Here is a 21201-nt window from a genome sequence, read left to right on the forward strand (position 1 = left end):
CGCACAGGATGTCGACAGAGGCTGATCCTTTCGTGTTTATCCTCTTTTCGAGGACACAGTTCTTTTTATACTTAGAGGGAAGAGCTGAGAAGGGCCCAGAATCGTCTTCTGACCGTTCCCATATTATAGCCTTGAGTTTGGTTTAACTAGAACTTCTGTCCTAAAAAGAATATTATGAGAGGGGTCGAGTAACCTGCGATGGGGCGGACTCGCCTTCAAAGTGACAGAGGTGTGTTAAGAGGCAGGGGGGCTTTGCTGTGTACAGGTGTATGCACCACTGTTCTCAGCTGTACGACGAAGTGAATTGGAATGTTGCCTCTTGACTTTGCCATTGTGTGCCCAGGTGAGTCATTAACTATTGGGTGAGTCGGCTAGACTGTGTCATCCAAGGTTCAAACTGCAGAAATTGATGCATGGTTTTTTACTGTACCCTCCATGTGCTCAACGATGCAAAAATGAAAGCAGTTTGACACACTGACGACAGCAGCCCAAGCTTCAGTGAAAAGAATCAGTGAATGGTTGTGGCATCCCTCAGTGGAGGGCTGCGGCGCCTCTGTTGTGTTTGAATTGTTCACGCCTGTTGTCTGGCAGGCTGGGCCGGGCACCCGGTGCTGAGGCCAGGCAAGGAATGCAGCTCTAAAGCTCTGGACACATAAAAAGCATGACTGTCAATGTCAAGGGGAAACTGACAGATAATAATTAAAGGTGTATTGACAGTTTATAATGAAAGAATATCTATTGCTAAACATTGGTGGAAAATGATTCAATAAAAAATATATTTTTTAAACGTCATTTTTCTTTCTCACGCTGTGCGACGAACTCTAAAATTGTGGCCCCTATACACACGGATATTTTCAACTGTAAACGTACATGTATAGATTAAAATACCTCATTTACGCCCCCTAGGAATTTAAAAGAGTCCCTGGCAGGCATAAATCTATGTACTGCTACAGATTTCTGCTCCAGAAGCATGTACTCTGTAGATAATAACATCTTCGCTTTTGACCCTGGAACTGGTCAGAAACTTACCCCAGCCAAGGTCACATTTACTTCCCTTCCATGTTCTGTGGGGGCACAGGAGAAGGGGGTCCTTCCTTGGGAAGAATATGCTCCCCGCAGAGAAAAAGAGTGTGCAGGGAGGGCTACACCCCCGAAATCTATGCGATGTGGGTTCCATCACTCTCACTAGGAGCCCGTGGAAGATGTCACAAGAAGTGAACATTTATTTTTACAATACATAGTACAGAGTGCATACTAATACCTTAAAAGACAAATTGTCTGGGTAGATCACAAGCCAGTGAAATCGGAGATGATGACCAGCTATGGCCATGCACCCCTGACATAATATCACTGTAGACGGAACTACCCACTACATCTTGTACCATAATTACTTTAGTGCCATTTAAGGTGCAACAAGCGTACTACAACACAGAAAAAAGATGCACATCCCTGTGTGAACTCTACTCACAAACATTATTGAGAGTCTGTGCACAGCACAAAAATCAACCAGACAATATACAACTGCCAATACTGATAATTGCATTTACTTGTTAAAATGTCCATGTGGGTTGTGCTGTATTGGCAAAACTATCAAAAAAGCGAAACAAACTTTACACAACACAAGAGCAGCATACAAACGGCAACCCAAGAAGCTGTGGTGGCTCACCACTGGATTGAAAGAATAGACAATCTCATTTAGGACATAAGCCAGGTACTGGAGCAAGTGAGGATAAACATATACCAGGGGTTATCATAGAACTGGTGTTTGTTCCAAGTAGAACAAGCATTTGCAATGCAATGGGTCTCGCATTGACAGTAGTTTGAGCTATTGCCATTGTAAATGACATTGTCTTTTATTTGTGAAAGATAAATAAAAAGCAGTATTATTTGCTTTGCCAACTTTATTGTAAACAAGCTGGAAAGCAATGCTTCGGCTATGCTGCTGCTGAGCACGGTGTCCCTGAACTGTTCGGTGCTCGGTATTACATTATAATAAAACATTTTTTTTTTAAACGAGCGCTGTCCATGGGCCTTCTAAAAATAAGCGGCTCTGTTGAGGGGAGACATGCTAACAACAGAACGTAATTAAATCTTTTTTTTAACTTGTGTTTTCAAAAAAGTTACATCCTGAGGGAGATAAGGGCATATTGAAAGGACACGGGTGAGGAGCACATGAAGGGAGATAAAGTTTATTGCAGAGCTGTTGTTTGGGAGCGGGGGAGGTGTGCTGTGTCTGCCTGCTGTTACTGTGGCGGCGCTGGTCTGCATCCTGTGAAGAGTTGTCACAACAACATTTTAATTTAAGTGCGGTGAAGCACCCGAGGATGTGATTACATCTGTGTTAAATTGTGCATTAGCAGAAATTACAAGCAGGATGCTCAATGTTGTTTACGTAGTGATTTTATATATGTTATGTTTAACATTTTTGGATTTATTAGATTTTGCTGATGTGCGTAACAGCAAACACCAGCTTAAATTAAGCACCCTGCAGGGGATTACTGCGCCAACATTAGAACTGACCCCTTCCCTCAGTGGGTTGCACTCAGACGGGCTCTCTGGCAGCCTCGTCCTGCAGGTCTCAGATAGAGGCACGCAAACTGTGCCCACATTTTTTATATTTATTACAATTTGTCAATATGATACCGCCAGACACCGGCTTAAATTAAGGCCTGTTATCTTGAAAGCTGGAGGAGGAGTAGTTAACAGCACACCGACCACAGCCTAGCGTTAGAGAGAGGGCGCCGGCCAGCAGCCCAACACCATTGTTAACAAGCTGGAAAAAAAATTCAATGCTCCCTTCAATATGTAACACAAAAAACAGAGGCATACGATGCAGGTCAAAAAATACTACTAACACAATACCACATATGGCCTCTACTAAAAGTAATTCACACCCAACAGTATTTAGGTTCTCTCCTGCACGTGCGCACACACGCTGCCCGGGCAGCACCAACATTAGAACTGACCCCTTGCCTTGGTGGGTCACACTGAGACGGGCTCTTTGGTAACCTCCTCCTGCTAGTTGCAGACAGAGGCACGTGAACTGTGTAGGAAGGTGGTGGAATCTGACTGCATGGTTACCCCCACTTTTTGCCTGTTGTTTTGCTGGTTTTCAACTTAGTTTAACTGAGACCTGCTTATCAGGACCCCAGTCTATCTGCGTTCTCCCTAAAATGGATTGCATGTACTTTAGGTAGACCACAGATTGGATTCTGGGGTACCCTTATAAGTCCCTAGTATATGGTATCCTATATACCCAGGGCATAGGTACCCCAGCGGCCTCTCGGGAGCTGCAGCATGTATTATGCCACCGCTGCGAGACCATGCAAAATGACACAACAGGTCTGCAACAGCAGCCTGTGTAAGGTGGTGTATCCACCCCTTACCTAGATATAGGTTCACTATATCTATCCATATCACTGCACATATAAACCTGTCAGTCACCCCTATGGCAGGCCTTATCAATCCTGAAGGCAGGGTGCTGGGTTTTATGTGAGAGGCTGCCCATGCATGAGCAGAGCCCCTCTGCAGCCTTCGGAACCTTTATTTTGGGGTTGTTTGTGATACAGCCAGACGATATACTCTTAAGTGCATTATAACCTCAGGGTAAATGCTAACGTTGGAATGGCTGCCGGAAACATGTTGTGTTTGGTGTCAAACACCTTAGAATCATACCCCACACCAGTTCCTAGTGTGGGAGGTATGATTCCACCCTACTAGAGGGAGAAACATGACTTCGCCGGTACACCCGGTACCAGCTTCACAGACCCTGGCATCACAAAATGGATGCTGCCAGCCACAGACACAAGTCTGCCCTCCTGCTGCTGGACAAAACTCTGGCAGGGGAGGCCTGGACAATAGGTTTCCTGTCACAGGGAGGTGTGACCACCTCCCAGACAGGCTTTAGTGTATTGGGGCTGGGTGGGTGCACTCCAAGAGTGCTTTGATGTCTGCACTGGGGGCACATTTGGTGTCCCTGTGCATAGTCCGCTCAAACCGGTTTGCTCTGGCGTGAAACTGGACAACGGATATGGGTGTAGCCATCCCTCTGTCCTGACCCTCCCATAGGTGGGTCCCCAGAGTTTGTTCCTTGGGTATAAAGTAGGAACCCCTGACTACAGGACTTTAGATTTACCTGGACGAAACTCTGCTACAGAATCCCAGAACTTCCACTATCTACACGACGTTGGATGACCGAAGAATCTCCCTTGGAGTAAAGGAGTTACTCCCCTGCAAGGTAGGCACCAAAGACGCATCTGTCCGCTTTGCAACTACGCAGCTCCTGAAGGACTCCGAAGACTTTGCAACACAGGAGGTGGGTTTCAAAGCTTCCCTGGGGCCGATCTGTGCTCTCAGCAATCCTGAGATCCAAAGCCCTCGTGGGGACCGTGCAAACCGAACCCCTGGACACCGTGCACATTTGCAGCAGCATATGCTTCTTGGCGATCCCTGAGGCTGTGCTTTGGGCTAATTGTAGTCCAGACCCCGAGCAGTGATTCCACCGAAGATTACTGGCCTACACTCCTCAAGTGACCCGTGGGCTGGTATTTAGTGATTCCTCTCGAAGTCCCTTCGCGATCCCTTGTCTGTCGACTTGTGGATCCCTGAGAAGGGTACTTTAACTTTCAATGAGCTTACCTGATTGCTCCAGATGTGCCCTGACTCTCAATCACTTGGGGAGTCCACAGGACCTTGCTGGTCCACACCGAAGCCGTTTTGCTCTCACCACGTGGGTTGCCGTTGCCAAGGCTTGTTGGTCTCCAATCCGGATACCGACGCCCCAGCACTCGACATCCTTCGTGGGACAGCTCGCCTGCAGACTGTGGTCGTCGTCGACGCCTCTTGGTCCCCAGGGCAGCGGAGTCGAGCTTCACCTCATCGCACCTGAAACACCCGACATCGGTGGGCATTCGTCTATCGTGTCACAGACAAGTGACCCAGACTCTGTCCCCACTGCTTTCAGGTTCTTCACATCTTCGATCCAGGCTTGGATCACACGGGACACTTTTCCTTTCCATGGCAGCAGCACTTTGCAGCAACTCTCCACTGAAAACAGCGAAGATTCTCAACACCATTTGACACCTATGCACCCGGCTTCCCTGGGTTAGGTAACACAATTACTCCGGTGCTCACGTGGGTGCTGGCCTTAGAACCTTGTAAGTTTAAAAGGGTTTGCTCCAAGTCCTCTCCTAAGTGTCCTTAATCTTTAAAATTCTGCGACTTTCCCATAGGATTTTACGGAGCTCGCGGCTGTGTTCTCACACTGCACGCATCCCCCGTGGGTCTCCTGTGTCACTACCTTGGGTGGTTCCTTGGGGTCCCAGCGATTCTACGTGCTCTAGGCACTGTGTCTAGTCAGGTTGTGGTTCTTATACCACTTTCTTAATATATAGTTTGGTCTCCCCCTGGGGCCCATTGTATATTGTGCTATTTACAGTCGTTTTAGAACTGTAATATTGTGTGCCTTGCTCTCTAATCTCATCAAGTAGAAAGTGTTTAGTAATAAATACATATATACCTTGTGTGGTCCTCTTTTCATTTGGTCATTCAAGAGGTTATAGTCTGGTAAACCAAGCTGCTTTACATTCCTTCGAGACTTAGCCTGAAGGCTGCTCTCCATGGCTACCACTAGGATAGCTTTCAATAAAGGTTGTCTTAAACCTAATCATCAATAAGGGTTGTTTGGACTGGTGCAAGGTGCCCACTATAACTAGTGGACAGTATATACCAGGCTAACTTCTCACAAACTGTGCCATTTTTTGTATTTACAACAATTTATGGATGTGCATACCAACAGACACCGCCTTAAATGAATGCCTGAGGGAGTGGTAGTCTAGAGCACACCGACCAGTGTTCAGCGGTCAAGGGAGAGCACCGGGCAGCAGCCTAACGCTATTGTAAACAAGCTGGAAAGAAATGCTTCGACTGTGCTGCTGCTAAGTGCGGTGTCCCTGAACTGTGCACCATGCTCGGTATTACATTATAATACAAAATAAATAAAAAACTGAGCACTGTCCATGGGCCTGATGAAAATAGGCGGATCTGGATATAAGCAGGGTGCAAACAAAATAATGTGGACGATGCTTTTTTGATAGACCTGTTTATTCTCGCACATATAAAAAGCACACATACGTATGTATATTGGATGAATCATGGGCCTGAGATAACACAGATTCCAACTGTTGCCACAGTGTTAATGGAGGCGCAATGATAAGTTGATATGGGCGAAAAGGCGGGACGTTAACCTGCTCATTTCTAGAAAAAATATCAATTTATTAAAACTTGAATGACAAAAATGTACTTGTAAAACAAATACGTTATAACTTGTACAGTGCTCCCTTCAATCTGCATCATAACAAAATGAAGCAGATGATGCAGGTACAAAAATACTACTAGCTCAATATGGGCTGCGCCAACTTTAGAACTGACCCCTTGCCTCGGTGGGTCGTACTCATACAGGCTCTCTGCAAGCCTCCTGCTGGTTGAAGACACAGGTGCGAGCTGTGCCCAGCTTCCGACGCTCCCGGGAACCACCGCCGTGCAACCCACAATAGGAAGAAACTCCAGTAGAACTGAACCCTTGCCTCTGTGGATCGCACTCAAACGGGCTCTCTGGCAGCCTCCGCCTGCTGGTTGCAGACACAGGCACGCGAGCTGTGCCCTGCTCAGGACGCTGCTAGAAACGCCTCTATGTGTACAAAACAACAAGCTGCTAAGGCTGCCGCAATGTTTAACAAGCTCTTACTTCCCAAAAAATAAAAACATAAAGTTCATACCCTGTACTTAAAGGAGAGCTTCTAACGTGGCCAAATGTCGTTCGGGTCCAGATGTGTGGAGCCAAAAAGGAGACAGGGCGGTAAAAAATAAGCCTAATTGCAAAACACAACTCAGCGTTTACCATAAACGATAACGCAAGCCTATCGGAAAGATGGGCGGGGCTTCAGCTCCACTTCCAAAATCTCCTCTACCTCAATATGTCTCGCAGAGCGTGCAGCGCATGTGCGCTGCAACGCTAGGCGAGACCTAAAAACGTAATCTGTCTCTGACCTGATACACCTTGGGTAGTGTACTATACACTGTCTCATTGAATGGGTTCTGGTTTCCATCTTAAATTGGGTTACAGTAGACACCATGATCAGTATTCTTTTTAATGCATTAGAAGTGTCCATTTCCCTAACTAACCTCCTGGTTAAGCCTGTAAAAGCTCTTATGCCACTAGTGCCAGATAAAATGCATCTTCGATTAAGAGTTTTCCTTTACAGGTTCACGCATTCTGAGGCAGTAGCTTAGTAGATTCCCAACATCAAAAGATATGATCATGGCCTTTAACACATACCAATGCTTTACTAATTTAACTAAATAGATATAGCCATGAAAGATGCAATTTTGCACTCCATAATTCACTATCGCTGTCTATTTTCAAGATCATATAAGCAATGAGAATTCTCCTATGTACTAATATAAAAATAAAAGAAAGACAAATTATGATGATACATTACACAGTGGTGAAATCAGTCACATGACTAACCCAGCAACAGATGTCGTCAAAATACGCCTACAAAGAGGATATAAACAGAGGGAGCCCTTATTAACTAGAACTGCTACTAAAAGAGAATGAACAATTGAACACTTATGATGTAAAGCGTGAGGTTGCACCACACACCACAAAACAGACACGGACATGCATGCTTACTGCCTACACAGAGCTTGGAGACAGGTTAAAGCTCTTCTAGTGAATGCTCCTTTTGATTTGTGCCGTGTTTACATCACAAAGGTGATGCAAATCGGCGCAAAATCTTTTTTTCCTAATTAACTTTCCAGCGTTAAAATTGTTTAGCGCTGGAAAGAATGGAAAAATCATGCGAAGCAGCACTGTGCGCTGCTTTGCATTACTTTGCGCCATGGGGGCGCACCAAGGGTGGAGCATGGACGTTCCCATGCAACCATCCAAGGGTACTCATGCTAAACCCAATTTACTAAATAAAGTAGATTGAGTTTAGTGAGAGAAAACTGCGCCCTTTGCAAGCAGGCGCAAGGAAGGAGAAACGCTTTTATTTCTCCTTCCTTTTCTGACTTTGCATTTGTGCAGCACACAAAGTGGGAGAAGCATTGCATCATGTCTGGGCTTTGTAATTTGTATAGGAAGGGTACCCTTCCTGTACAAAACCTATGTAGACCTAATGCACACACCCTTGCGCTGCGGCGCTAGTGTGTGTGCGTGGCGTAAGGCAGCTGAAATCAGCACCGGTGCAAGGGAAAGGAGAGGAGAGAGCCATATCTCTGAAGATATGGCGCTCTCCTGCTCCCTCCCTGTCGCACAGCGCAGCCTCGTAGGAGGCGGCGCTGCATAACTTTTTGGATAACTCTTCCCCTTAGAGTGGTCTTTACCTGTAGATGAAGCCCATCCGTGAATACTGTGATCTAACATTCATCCAGGGAGAGGAGTTGACCTAACGGCTTGGGCGGTCGGCCTAGAGTCTCGGCAATGACACTGAACATCCTGTGATTCTGGGCAAATCACTTAATCTCCCCGTGCCTAACAAAAATGAATGTGTGTCCTCATGTAACGTAACTGGTGCTATGTAAAGCGCTCTGATACCTGATTCGGGTCAAGGTTGCGCTATATAAAAAATAAAAAATTTTTTACAAAGATATTTGTAAAATGAATAAGTAAATAACATAGGAACACTACACATGGATTCCTGGAGCTTGAAGTAGGGTACATTATGACCATCATCACATCATAATATGTTTAGATAGTTTAGCCAAAACACTCATGTATATATATATGTTTGTGTGCGTCGGTAAATTCAAGTAGGAGAATTCTTCTGAGTTGGAAAAGGTACTAGACATTCCCAAAAGAATCCCTGGAAACCTTAGCATGGCAGACTATCCTGGCATACATCCGAGATTACCATGTGAATTAAAAAGGGGAACGTAAAAGTATGTTAAAGTGAAGATATGAATCTCTGCCTGTACTTTTATATTTTTTTTGTGCATCAGGCACCTTATGGCCGGGGTGTTTATTGAGTTACAACCTCTTGGATGAGTGCTAATTGTGGGGTCACATATTCCCCAGAGTTCGGCTCATGCACACATCTAGAATGACTCATCACAGTTCTGACATTCTGAATTACAAAATCAACCCAATCTGACAACAGAGTTTACGGATAGAGACTTCTAGCTGCAGATTCCTCACATTTTCAATTTTTGTAGTACCTTTACGTGCCGGAAAGTGGCGCTGTGTGGTTCCACGTGGAAACAATTCCACTCCGGAAGTGAAGTGCGGGGCCTAGAAAGGTGCCACTCCCACACGCTGACGTCAGTTTCTTTCGTTCCGTGCCTCTAGCCGTGGATCCAGATCTTCTCTCGTCCCTCAAAGACTAGTTTTTGACAACTTTTCCAAATCTTCTAACAGCACGTAAGGGCTGTCACCGCCTGAAACGTCAGGTTTTAAGCCTATTGGGACTGTCGCAAACAGATGTCTGTGACCGATCCCTATCATGTCTGCCTATGGTGTTTGGGGTCTAGCCACGTTTCCAAGACTTGTGAGGCCTGTGCGTCGAACTCAAATACTGTCAGGACCTGCAAGGCAAAAACTTTACATCGCAAAAACAAGAAAATGCATTTCCGGGACCACTCCTAGTCCAGCTCCAGGTCAAAGGTCCGTTCCTGGTCCCACTCCCATCCTGCGAGTCGATGGAGCCGCTCTCAAGGCTGGTGTTTATCGTGCTCAAATCTTCAGGTAAGCACAACAGGAGACATACGAAGTCAAGGCGAACTTCCACTTCTTTGCTCCATTCCCACTCTCCCGGTGAAGCACATGAGTGGGGCCACAGTCCAATTCCCCTAAACTTGCCGACTTTGGAGCAGATTTCAAAGCTGGCGTTAGTTTCCGGGGTTTTCGGCCACACCGCACCACATCAAAGGGTTTCGCTCAGCTGTGCTCCAGCTCTTCAGATCTCTACCGACTCCCTCTACTGCACATTCAAGCCCCATGGTGCCAAAAGTCCATTCATCTGGGTTACCAGGGGCAGGTTTGCCCTCATCGCCAGCTGGACCCTCTGCCAATTTTGCTTTCGGCTACAGTACTGAATCCACCCTCAGTACCTGATCCATGTCCGGGAACATTGACGCAATGCTGACTTCCCCACCAGAAGAGGTGGACCAATTGTTCTTTTCAACACAGACTCGGTGACAGTCTGAATTCGGCTCAAGTCACAACCAAATACGACTAGGTTTCCGCTCTCACCTCACCACCAGGCAGGCAACAAACCCTGCATTCTCTTATTGGCACAGACTCCGATTACGATTCTGAACAGGGTGGTGAGTTCGCTCAGTCCTATGCAATAGATAATTAGTATGAGAACCTACAGGATACTAGTGGGTTTAACGCCTCCATGAATTCGAACCTTTTCTCCCCTCCTGGCCCGGCCATGGAAGAATCTGTCCTGTGCTATAGTTATGCGTAGGGTGGCTACCTTGACCTCCAGTTTCCCACTATGGAGGTAAAATCCATCATTCTAACAGACATACTGCAGCCGGACCAGACTGCTTCTGAGCCTCTCCTACCTTTCACTGAGGCCTTGGCTGATACTTTTCCTAGGGGCTCCCAGCTCTCTGGTTACCGGTTAATTGCTAAACACCACCGGCCAGCTCTAGGCAACCCAGCTTCTCCGTTACAGCACCCCTTCTGAAGATTCTCATGGTGCAGGCCTCCACTAGTTCAGTTTTGTGCCTTTCCCAGGGCGAAGAGAGTCCAGGACATTCAGAATTTGATCCCCATCCTTCAGCTATGGTCCTGGATTTCAGTGAGGTCAACTCTGTGACTGGTGGGACTGATAGCAGTCTGCTGTCCGAGCACACCAGGTGGTATATGCAGGCTCTTCAGTGAGATCTGAACTTCCAGCGGGCCCTACCTCAAGGGACCTCTCCAACCATGTCCAGATCTCAGAGGAGACTAAGAAAGATCTGCAGTGGACTGTGATTGCATCAGCTGCAAACCTCTCTCCCTTCTAAACCCAGGGCTGACAGCTGTGAACAATGCATCCCTTGGGGCGGCTATCTGAAAAAGATGGAGATGAAAGGCCTCTGGTCTTTGGTGGAGTCCAGGCTCCTTATCAACCTTCCTGCCATCCATCGGGGGAGGCTGGTGCAGATGCTTATAGACAACACCACCGCCATATGGTACTGCAACAAACAAGGTGGGGTTGCGGAACAAGAGTCTTTGTGGCTCTGGAATTGACTGGACACCAAGGAATTTTCCTGGTGGTGAACCACCTGGCAGGGTCATTGAATGCCAGGGTGGACGTGGCATGGAAAGTCTCGAAAGCAACTGATGTAAGCATGACTTTATAGGCCTTGCATGTCACTCCCACAAACATACTATAAATAAAATGTGTACAAATCCAGTCCTGATGCCTAGGGAATATTCAATAGGTAAGGAATCTGCAGCTAGGTAGAGTCTCTACCAGAAAGAGCATTACGGAAGGTAAGTAACTTTGTTTCAGCCGTTCTAGTTCTGATACAGGCCACTGGAGATAGCTGAATGTGATGTAATGTTTTGGGAAAATGATGATAAACTGCGTAAAAACTCATGCAAGAACATCAACCAGTACAATTCAGTATAATTTACTAACGTTTTGCATGAGCACACATGAGCTACAACACAATCCTAAATCACCAATGATGTTCACACTCTATAAAAGCTAATGAGGGCAGCACAGTGAAAACCTTAGTAAATATATCCCTTCCTATGTATCCCCGAATTAGAAGTGCTATTTCTGGTGGATACTCCACCTAACCACAGATTCCTCACATTGTGAATATCCCTAGATGCCAGACTGGATCTGGAAACTCAAAAGCAGTGCTTCGGTTTGCCAGCATGCCGTGGCATGTAAATCTGCATTGAGAGCACTCCGCTACGGAAGTGCCAGTAGAGCCACATACAGGCATCACCCAAGCATGCTGATGTCAGTTCATTTCTTACCACGCCTTCAGATGTAAATATGGAGCTCTATGCTTCTTCGATCCGTGAAGAGATTTTATTTCCTCTAAGTCCTTCCAGCGTGCAAGGGAGCGTCAACTCCTAAGACTACAGGGTTTAAATATTGTTGGGACTGTTACAAACAAATTTCTGTCAAAGATCCACTGTGCCTCAGGTGTTTAGGTTTGGGTGCACAACTCCAAGGTCTGCAACAACTGCACCCAGATAAATACAAAAGCCATCCAAGAACGCAAAGCACAGCTTTATGTGGCGAAAGACCATAAGACACTGTGCAGGTCCTGCTCTAGGTTGCAGTAGAGAGTGCAGACCCTTACCCCTAAGTTGTTCCCACAGCAGATCTTTGTGGCCAAAGTCGTCCGGTAATTTCAAGAAGAAACATAAGGCCACTCGAGTGAGGGCATCACTGTGCCTTTAGGTCTTGCTCCTGTGCCAACAAGGAGCCAATTCCAACTATGGTCACAATGCACCCAATACACCCAAGCTTCAGGGTCTGTCGGCCATGCTGCAGCAGTCCAAAGCCTTTCGGCCAGGCTGTGCATCTTTGGCACCAATCCAGCTCTCTCTTGTGCACCTTTAGACCTAAAGGATCCACAGGGGCCTTCAATCAGGTTACTGCCAGCGAATCAAATCTGTCCTCTGCTCCATTTGTGCCCCTTGGACCTGTGTCGGGTTCACTACCGGTGTCGACTTTGGGTCCTATGCCAAAATCTGCACTGGTTTCTCTGACATTGACACTGGCTACAACACCGCCAGCACACCGGATGAGCCACAGCCAATCATGATACCCGATTCTGAACAGAACTTGTGCTGAGGTCCTGATGTGGTGCAGCCAGTACTTAATCCCTCGGATTCAGACATTGTTCCATTATCGTACAGGTACTACACCAACTTTTTCTCTCTGAGCCAGCCAATGGAGGCGATGGGGAACAATTTGTACATGGATCTACAAGATGCCAGTGAGTTTGCTGCCTCACCCGATAATGGGTTGGTTACTTAAGTGTACTACCCCTCCTGGGGTACAGGCCATCAACCAGGACTCTCCAGCCATTTCTTTCCTGGGCTTTTCTTTCAATCTGACTCCTGGTGTAATCCATCTCCTTGTAGTCAGCCTCGAGTCCAGGTTTTTCTTGTCCTTCCTCGCTCTCTTTCCCTTAAAGGTTTCAGGTCAGAGCTTGCCTAGTGGTGTTTGTTGCGGGCTTGCGGAAGGTGTGACCTATTCAGCTAGAGCGTCTTTTAATGATTTCTTCATGAGCAGGAAGTCTGCTGCCATAGGTTTCTGCTCCATACAGAAGGACTGATTTTATGTTGGTGTTAAAACGTCTGATGTTGGTTAGCAGCCTCATGTCCATGATACCAGTCTTCCTTCCCTCAACCACTGTCTGTTTATGGCGGGTTCACCACAGTCAGTCGCAGACCATCTCCAGATGATGGCAATCTGCTTGACATCATTGAGGTTCTCAATCAGCCTGGTGACGTCACACCTCACTCCATCACAGAGGCTCCTTTTCATCAGCGCCACCCTGGATATTGTGTGCTTTCGGGCAATTTCACTGAATCAACAAGCGCAGGACATTCGGACTATGATCCTGCATCCAACTCACTGATAAGACCAGATGGCACATGCGAGTTCTGCAGTGGGATCTGAAGTTTCAGTGGGCCCAGGTGTAGGGCAACCTGTTGGACTCCAACCAGGTGTCGAAGGAGACTGCAAAAGATCTGCAGTTGTGCCAGCAGACAGTCGCCTCCCTCTACTTCACCCACAGTTGACAGTGGTGACGGATGTTTCACTAGTGGGTTGGGGAGGATATCTGAGAGAGGTAGTGATCAGAGGACTTTGGTCTCCGGTGGAGACCCGCCTCTACATCAATTTGTTGGTGTTGTGGGCAAGTCACTTGGTAGTGTAGACCTTTCTCCTCACCACCATTAAGGGGTGGGGGAGTGAGGTGTGTGTTGGTCCAGGCTTGCACATACAACACCACTGCCATGTGGTACTGCAAGGAGCATAGCAGGGTAGGGTCCTATGTCTTCATGTGTGGAGATTGAATGACAACAGTTAATTACCTTTCACCTCTCTCCCAAAGTCGCAGATGTTATCCTGGCAACCAGATGCCTTTCCATGAAATCTGTGTATGTCGTGCACTGGAGTAAGTTTGTAGCTTTGTGTGGTACTGCCAGATGGACCTTCTGCAGGCCAGTTGGCAGGGCTTAATTTGTAAAATAATAACTACCAGGGCCCGGACCAGGAGGCTACTGCTGCTTGCACCACCCATTGCCCCGGTCACCATGGCCAAAACAACCACTAACCATCTCTCTCGCCTGCAAGTGCAACAGTACAGATTATTCCAGGAGCCCAACGCTAAAGGAATGGCTGGGGAGGCAGGTATTAGTATTTTTTAATGCATATTGTATTCATAAACAACTGTTGTTCTGCTCATCTTTAAATTAGTTGAGCAGCGCCACCATGTGGCAGACTGTGCTAAGTGTAGTGTTGACAATAAAGTGCCCGTGCCGAGCACTGGAAGGAAACAATTTAAGTGCCAGTGCTCAGCACCGCAAACCACTGGCTAAAATAAAGCACTGCCAGTCGGATGTATTGATGTTTGTGTTGTCTTTTATTCGGCAAGGATTTGCTGTCAGCACTTTTGAGCCTTTTTGTATTTGCAATATCAACCACCCTTATTCAAATCACCTGCTGTGATGCTTTATCTTAAAGATTTGCAGCATGTTTCCTCAAAAGCGCTCTGTGATGCCTTTAAGTGGAATCTAAGTGTGGTTTATAATTTCCTCATGTGTACCCCTTTTGAATCGATGCACAGTTGACCATTGCACCTCCTCACATTACCTTTTTTTCAAATTTGTCGTTGCAATAGCACCAGCACAACGTGTAAGTGAGCTTCAGGTCCTCTCGGTCCATCTTTTGTCGGAACAAACTGTTAAGGACTTGAGCTGCCTTTCTTCTGAAAGTGTTCATGCCTTTTCATGTCGGGCAGGCGATCACTCTTACGGCATGCCCATCCCCTGAAGCAGAGACACTCAATCCTGTAGATCCCAAGAGAGCACTCCGCTTTCTTATACTCGCACTACGGAACATCGAGTGGCGGATCGGTTCTTCCTGGGGTTCCAGAGGCTAAGAAGGGCAAGGCAGTGCAAAAACCGACCATCTCTCGATGCCTTTTTCTACACATTAAGGTCTGATATGTGTTCACTAAGAAGCAGACTCCAGAAGGCTTACAGGTTCATTCCACCAGAGCCAAAGCTGCTACCACTGCACTGGCGGGCACAGTGCCTGCCCTGGATATTTATCAGGTGGCTACGTGGACATAAATGCACACAAATGCCTTGACAGTGAGGTCCATGAGGGGCATTTAACCCACGTGATTCTTCAGGATTCTTTGGTCTGAGCCAGTTCACAAACCCATAACCTGGGCGGTACTGCAATGGCACCTATTCACTAGGTGAGGACTCTGCAGCTAGAAGTATCCATCAGAATAAGTAACTCAACTTTGGTAACAGTCTTTCTGGTGGATACTCTAACTGCAGACTCCTCACTGATCCGCCCACCTCCCCGTTCTGTAAACTGGACTCCTTTCCATCTGAAAAAAGTCCCCATCTAGAGATTTGAACTCTGGTTATACCACTTTGCTCTGTGTCTTAGGGTGCGGGCAAGCCTACAAACACAATTAACATGAGCGTGGATAGGTGGTGCTTACATGCGGGTCTACGCATCACTTCCGGAGTGGAACGACATAGGTGCAGAGCTGCACAACGTCACCTGCCAGTGCAGAGAAGTATTGCTTTAAAGTTTCCGGATCCTGTCTGATGAATATTCACAAGGTGACAACTCTGCTGTTAGATAGGGTATTCACCAAACAAATTGTTTCAGAGGGTGAGTAACTGCTTCTTTAGCACATTATAGTCACACCAATTGGCTTTGCCAATGATTGTTACCTCTCAGCCACCTCTGCACTAATTCCAAATGTTCAAGGCTCAATAGTAATCACACAATAGTCTCTCCTGTCAAAGGAGGGGAGGAAACTTGTTAATAATTCTTTTCAGTTCACAAAACTACCTTACACTTTCCTACCTACAAGCAAAAATGGTCACTTTCCTTTTTATCTCATCATGTCCATGGTAGCACTTGCTAAATTCTTAATTTTTCTACCCGACCTTAAGCTAGAACCTTTTTGGTGTCCTACCTCCCCCTCTTCGAACCCAAGCCATTGGGTGCAAGTGAGAGACTGTCTAGCACTGAAGTCTCCGCGGGGCGCAGTGAAAGACCTGGTTAATCACATGCGTTTGCTGGTGCTCTTAGGATTAAGATCTTTTTGGACCCCATCATGTAAGATGTGCATTAAAGAAGAATCTGACATGAGATAATGGATGCTTGTTTTGTTCATAATATTGTGGTGCCGTATGCCGTACCCTATATGAGGTTTGAGAGTCTGGAATGCATGTGTGTGTGTATAGTTAGATTCATATATATTTAGGCAGTGAGTGTGTTAAGATTTGCGAGTATACATAAATGATAACAGACGGTGCAAGTGCCACCGCTAAACCCGAATTCTGGTCTAAGACACTATACATGGTTCAAGGGGACGTAGTGTAGGGACTTCTTTCCAACTAGTACAAGTCAGAGTGTATCTCCAGATAGTAAATATGGAGACCCAGTCTCATGTTTGTGCAGGACTGTTGCGGCTGCTGGTGTTTGATGTTCCTGCAAGCCCATCATGGGTTTCCACAGCAAGTAAGCAGTGTGATTTCTGAGTGACGGTACAAATGCATGCAGTGTGGGTAAGTGGAGTCTGTTGTGTCCGCGCATGGCTGATCGGTGGTGGCCTGCAGGAAAGTGAACTATTAACAGCACAGAGTCTGATTAAAGAGTAACCTTTTGAGTAGGTCTGGTCTGTCGGTGTTGTGAGGAGCCACGGTGCGGAGCAGACCCTCAGCTCCGGGCTTTGACTTGCACCCTGAGAAGCACGAGTAGTAGGTGTAATTTCTCCTGGTGGGCCTGGGACCAAAGATCATTTGGTTGATAAGAAGTCCACCAGTGTGCCTGGAAGTAAGCTTTGGCGCTTTACCAATCATTGAGAGGCGTAATCTTGCACAGTGATTCGCTGAATGTACGACCACCCCTGCTTCAAAAGACAAGGTCATTTAACGTGTATTTAGATTTCTGAACCATAGGTCTGGAAGAATGGGTTCAAATCGATCAAAATAACAATCACATTGGGGGAAAATAAACTACTTTTTCTGTTGCTGTTTATCATTGCATAAAATTGATTTTCACTAGGGGATTTGCTGCAGTTTCTTGATTGACCACATCACATACTAATAAATGTTATACATTCTTACACTAAACATTCAATGTTATAGCCTTCAGTGGATCATCACTGAATAGTTTGGAATGTTCCCTTGGTGACATTCTTTCTAGTAACTTGGCTTGGAGACCTCTGGGAGAAGCTGCAGGAAGAGGGAGATGGGTGAATATTCTGTTTTACCCATTTATTTCCACCAGGACGTGGCCATAGATTTTTGTAACTCTGCTCTGCGTATTTCACACAAATGTTCCTGTCTGTTGATATAAACCTCAGGTAGCTGGAAGGATTCAATGGCATTAACTAGATTCTTATTTTTAACACACATTCTGATACTCGCTTGAGTTATTATTCAAATCAAGTCCTGTTGCCTTCCTAGGGTGTTTATTAATTAACTCAGTGTCGGCGGCATCATTTGTCAAATAACTCCTATTATTTCATGGCTCCCACAATGCATTGCGCCACAGACATTCTTAGACACACTGGCATATTTTTCCTGTAAATCAAGCAAGTCAGATTTGTGGAGTTTCACTTCATGATCCCACAAGGATATAAAATAAAGTGAACCCCCGACACCCAAAGCGGATTGTCAATAAAGAGCGCATGCTCAGGAGTGGGCGAGCTGAGTGCGCAAGCCATGTCGCCTCTAGAGAGATGATGTTGGGTTCGCATTGATTCGTCACCTCTTCTTCAATAGCTGGGCGCTAGTTCTTACAGACCAACAGTTCAGAAGGGGATGTAGTTCCATCCTAGCTCTTCTATACAAAATCAAAAACTTTCATTCAATGGAAGCAAGATATACCTGGATCTCTGTCGTGAAACTATAGACTTCAGAGATGTTGAGACCTGGGCACTTTATTATTGTGTTTAGCATCGAAACAATGACTCGTGCATATTAGAGAATATATTTGGAACATATGATTGATTCAAAATGTTTTTCTTTTTTATTCATGGCCACGATGAAGCAAAGATTGTTCATGAAACAATTAGGTAAGCAATACATTTCAACTTAAGAGAAATTTTAAATTAACTTGGAGTACATTATTGACAAAAAACCTTTTAAGGAGGATATGCCCCTAGTTATCTTGAATTAGGTCATAAACTTTTAAATGGACTGCTTCCATGCACATTGTACAAATAGGAGGCTTTAAAGGCCCTGTTATATTCTCCATTGTTCAAAAATGCACATTTGTGGCACCCCACTTTCGTGGGTATATGTCTCGGAGGGCCCTTTGTAGTCAGCTGTCTTGGCACCATTCAAAAACCCTAAACAGCATCTACTTGTGGAAAGAACACTCTTCCTTACAGAATTTGAAGGCCATAATTTGAAGGACAAAGCAAGCAAATTCATTTAATATGACAAAATATACTAAAATATTCAAAAAATACATTTATTATTAAATAAACTCTATGCCGCAAATGTATCATAATTAAACATTTCATCTGAAACAGATTGCAGGGCACTGGTCACAAATAGTTACATCCAACATGGCACTTTACACAGAGTAATCCGATTTAAAACCTGGTTTGAATGTAAAGCTGTGGTCACAAAATAATCAGACAAAGCTTACAGACCCACTGAATATAAAAAGGCAACGAATAAAGCTAGTGTTCCCTGAATAATGCAATATAAATTCTGGCTTCTGTAGTAAAGCAGTGTTAAAAGAGTAATGGAAAATGCAACATGGTACGGATTGAAAAACTGCAGTCACAAAATAACGAAATCTTTCACTTAGTATTAATAAAGAAGAAATGCCACCAAAAATAATTACATTTAGCATCTGGAATGTATTGTACCACAGTGCTCACAGAATAAATGTATAATCAAGGCCACTGGGATAGTGTAATCCTGAGTCTGTGCCAGTTTCTATAGAAATATGGTTTTACCACACTTACCACATCATCCGCCAACTGATTCATAATTTGCAGATTTCAACAAAAAAATATTCTTACTCAAACGGATGAAAAGTGACTTGAAAACGCCATATGTGGCGCACCCGTTTGCAAAGTGTCACTGGGCACCTTCAGTAGCTGGTTGCTGTTCTCTGCTGTTAAACTGGCACTAATGGTATGCAACATTTGCCCAGAAAGTATTTAAGTGTGTTAAAACGACAAACGGCTAATACGGCCACAAAACGTGCAGCCTGATTTGGCTTTTCTTGTATTCAGCCTTAGTGTATAATTTGTTCCTCCACTGGCACAATTTCAGTGCCCTTAATGCAATTATTTATAAGCCAGTGCTGCCAAAACACTTGTCAAAATCTCACATTTATGGCACTATTAATTTAATAATTCTAATTAGTCTTTCAAAAATTAATGATCCAGTGGTTATATTGCCAGATTTGTATACATTGCACTGTCCAGTGTACAAAACTGTCAAAAGTATAAAAAATATAACATTTTCTATTATGCTGCCGATAATATTACACTTACATTTAGTGGCGAATGTACTGCAATGGTGTCATGAAAATGACACCTAGCATTGGACCATGGTTATATGACACTGCTCAAGGCACAGTTTACCATACATCTGGCATGGACTGCAAGGCAGTGTTCACATACAAAAACAATTCCATATTTACCGTTAACTTCCATATCCCTTGGATACCTTTCATGGATCTAATAAGTCGGGCACATATTTTGCAGCGCTCCTACTAGAATACTTACATCTATTATCTGGCACGGCCTGCAGGACAATGCTTTCAGAACAAGTAAACCGAATATTTACTATTTTGGCATAAACTCATAGTTAACTACATCCTACATTATTAAGTGTAGGCTTTTGCTTATATAAAAATGAAATCTAATGTCCATTGCGGTTTCTCCAAGACTCCCATGATCTTGCAAAGAAAGCGCTGTCGAGTCTACAGCATCTGTGTGGCGTTCTCCTCCAATCCCGGTCCTCTGTGCTCAGCTGATAGTCAGAGGCCACCGTACTCCAATTAACAGATGATGCTAACAGGAAGGATATCTGCACCCCCAAAGACTCGCCCACTCTATTATGTGCACTATAACTTCTGAGTTTTGTGATGTTCCCGAACTACATGTCATTGTTCAGAATCAGACCTCAGCCAGCGCCTCCTGGCAATGCTCGCCGCAGATGTCCAGGATTTCCCCCAGAAGCTCGAACTCAACCTTTTGAACAACAGAGCAGTTTCCACCCAGATCCTTTGAAGGCAGCCTCTAAGATTCCAGGATAGCTTGACACCTGGACCAGAGAGAGCTGGGCCTTTCTCCAGGAACCCTCAGCGGTCTGCTTCTTCCCAAATGACCAAGCTTCTACTGATGCTGGACATTGTCGATGGATAAGCCTTGATATCGCATAAACATCTCCAGTATGGCCCGAAGCGCAACATCCACAGATAGAAGTCCAAGGACACAGGTAAGGCCTACGTTCCTTAGTACCTGGAATGACCTGCACCCCTGCTTCAACCAGCCCTCAAGTGACCTGTGCCTTCAAACTCCACTGTTCTTCACAATGGAGCCATCAAGCTGGTGCACGATACCAGGGCGTCTATTCGCCTTCAGGTACAACTATAAGATCTGAGCCCATAAACATCAAAAGGAAGTTGAAATTAAGAGACAGGTAGGAAACTTTAATACCGTGATAGATTGGTAGAGGGAAGCAAGGGTTCAGTGACATCTTTTCAAGATAATCTGCATAGATTTTTAAGACCATATGAACCGTCCTCTGTCCTTGAATGTTTCCGGTGGCTGTACAAAATCCTCTTACCAAGTACCTACTCCCGGTGGGAGGGCTGTGGGATGAGCCTGCAGGAAGACTGTTCTCAAGAGCTTTCTGCACTTCAGCATCTGTGCTGGTCAAGAGCACCGCCCACCTGCAGAGAAGGAGCACAGACTTTAGTGAACCACACCTCA

The 21201-nt window shown here is 45.4% G+C and overlaps 1 protein-coding gene across 7 annotated transcripts in view; it reads right to left on the bottom strand.

Moving 5' to 3' along the window:
* Positions 1 to 18243: 18243 nt before the first annotated feature.
* LOC146801344 (CD276 antigen homolog) overlaps positions 18244 to 21201 on the bottom strand; it is a 213826-nt gene continuing 210868 nt past the window's right edge. For all 7 annotated transcript variants that reach the window (XM_085621002.1, XM_085621001.1, XM_085620999.1 and 4 more), the window contains one exon: positions 18244 to 21161. The gene's annotated coding sequence lies outside the window, so the exon portion shown is untranslated. The remainder of the gene's footprint in view (positions 21162 to 21201) is intronic.

This window comes from Triturus cristatus, chromosome 8 (genome assembly GCF_964204655.1).
Source record: "Triturus cristatus chromosome 8, aTriCri1.1, whole genome shotgun sequence".
Lineage (NCBI taxonomy): Eukaryota > Metazoa > Chordata > Amphibia > Caudata > Salamandridae > Triturus > Triturus cristatus.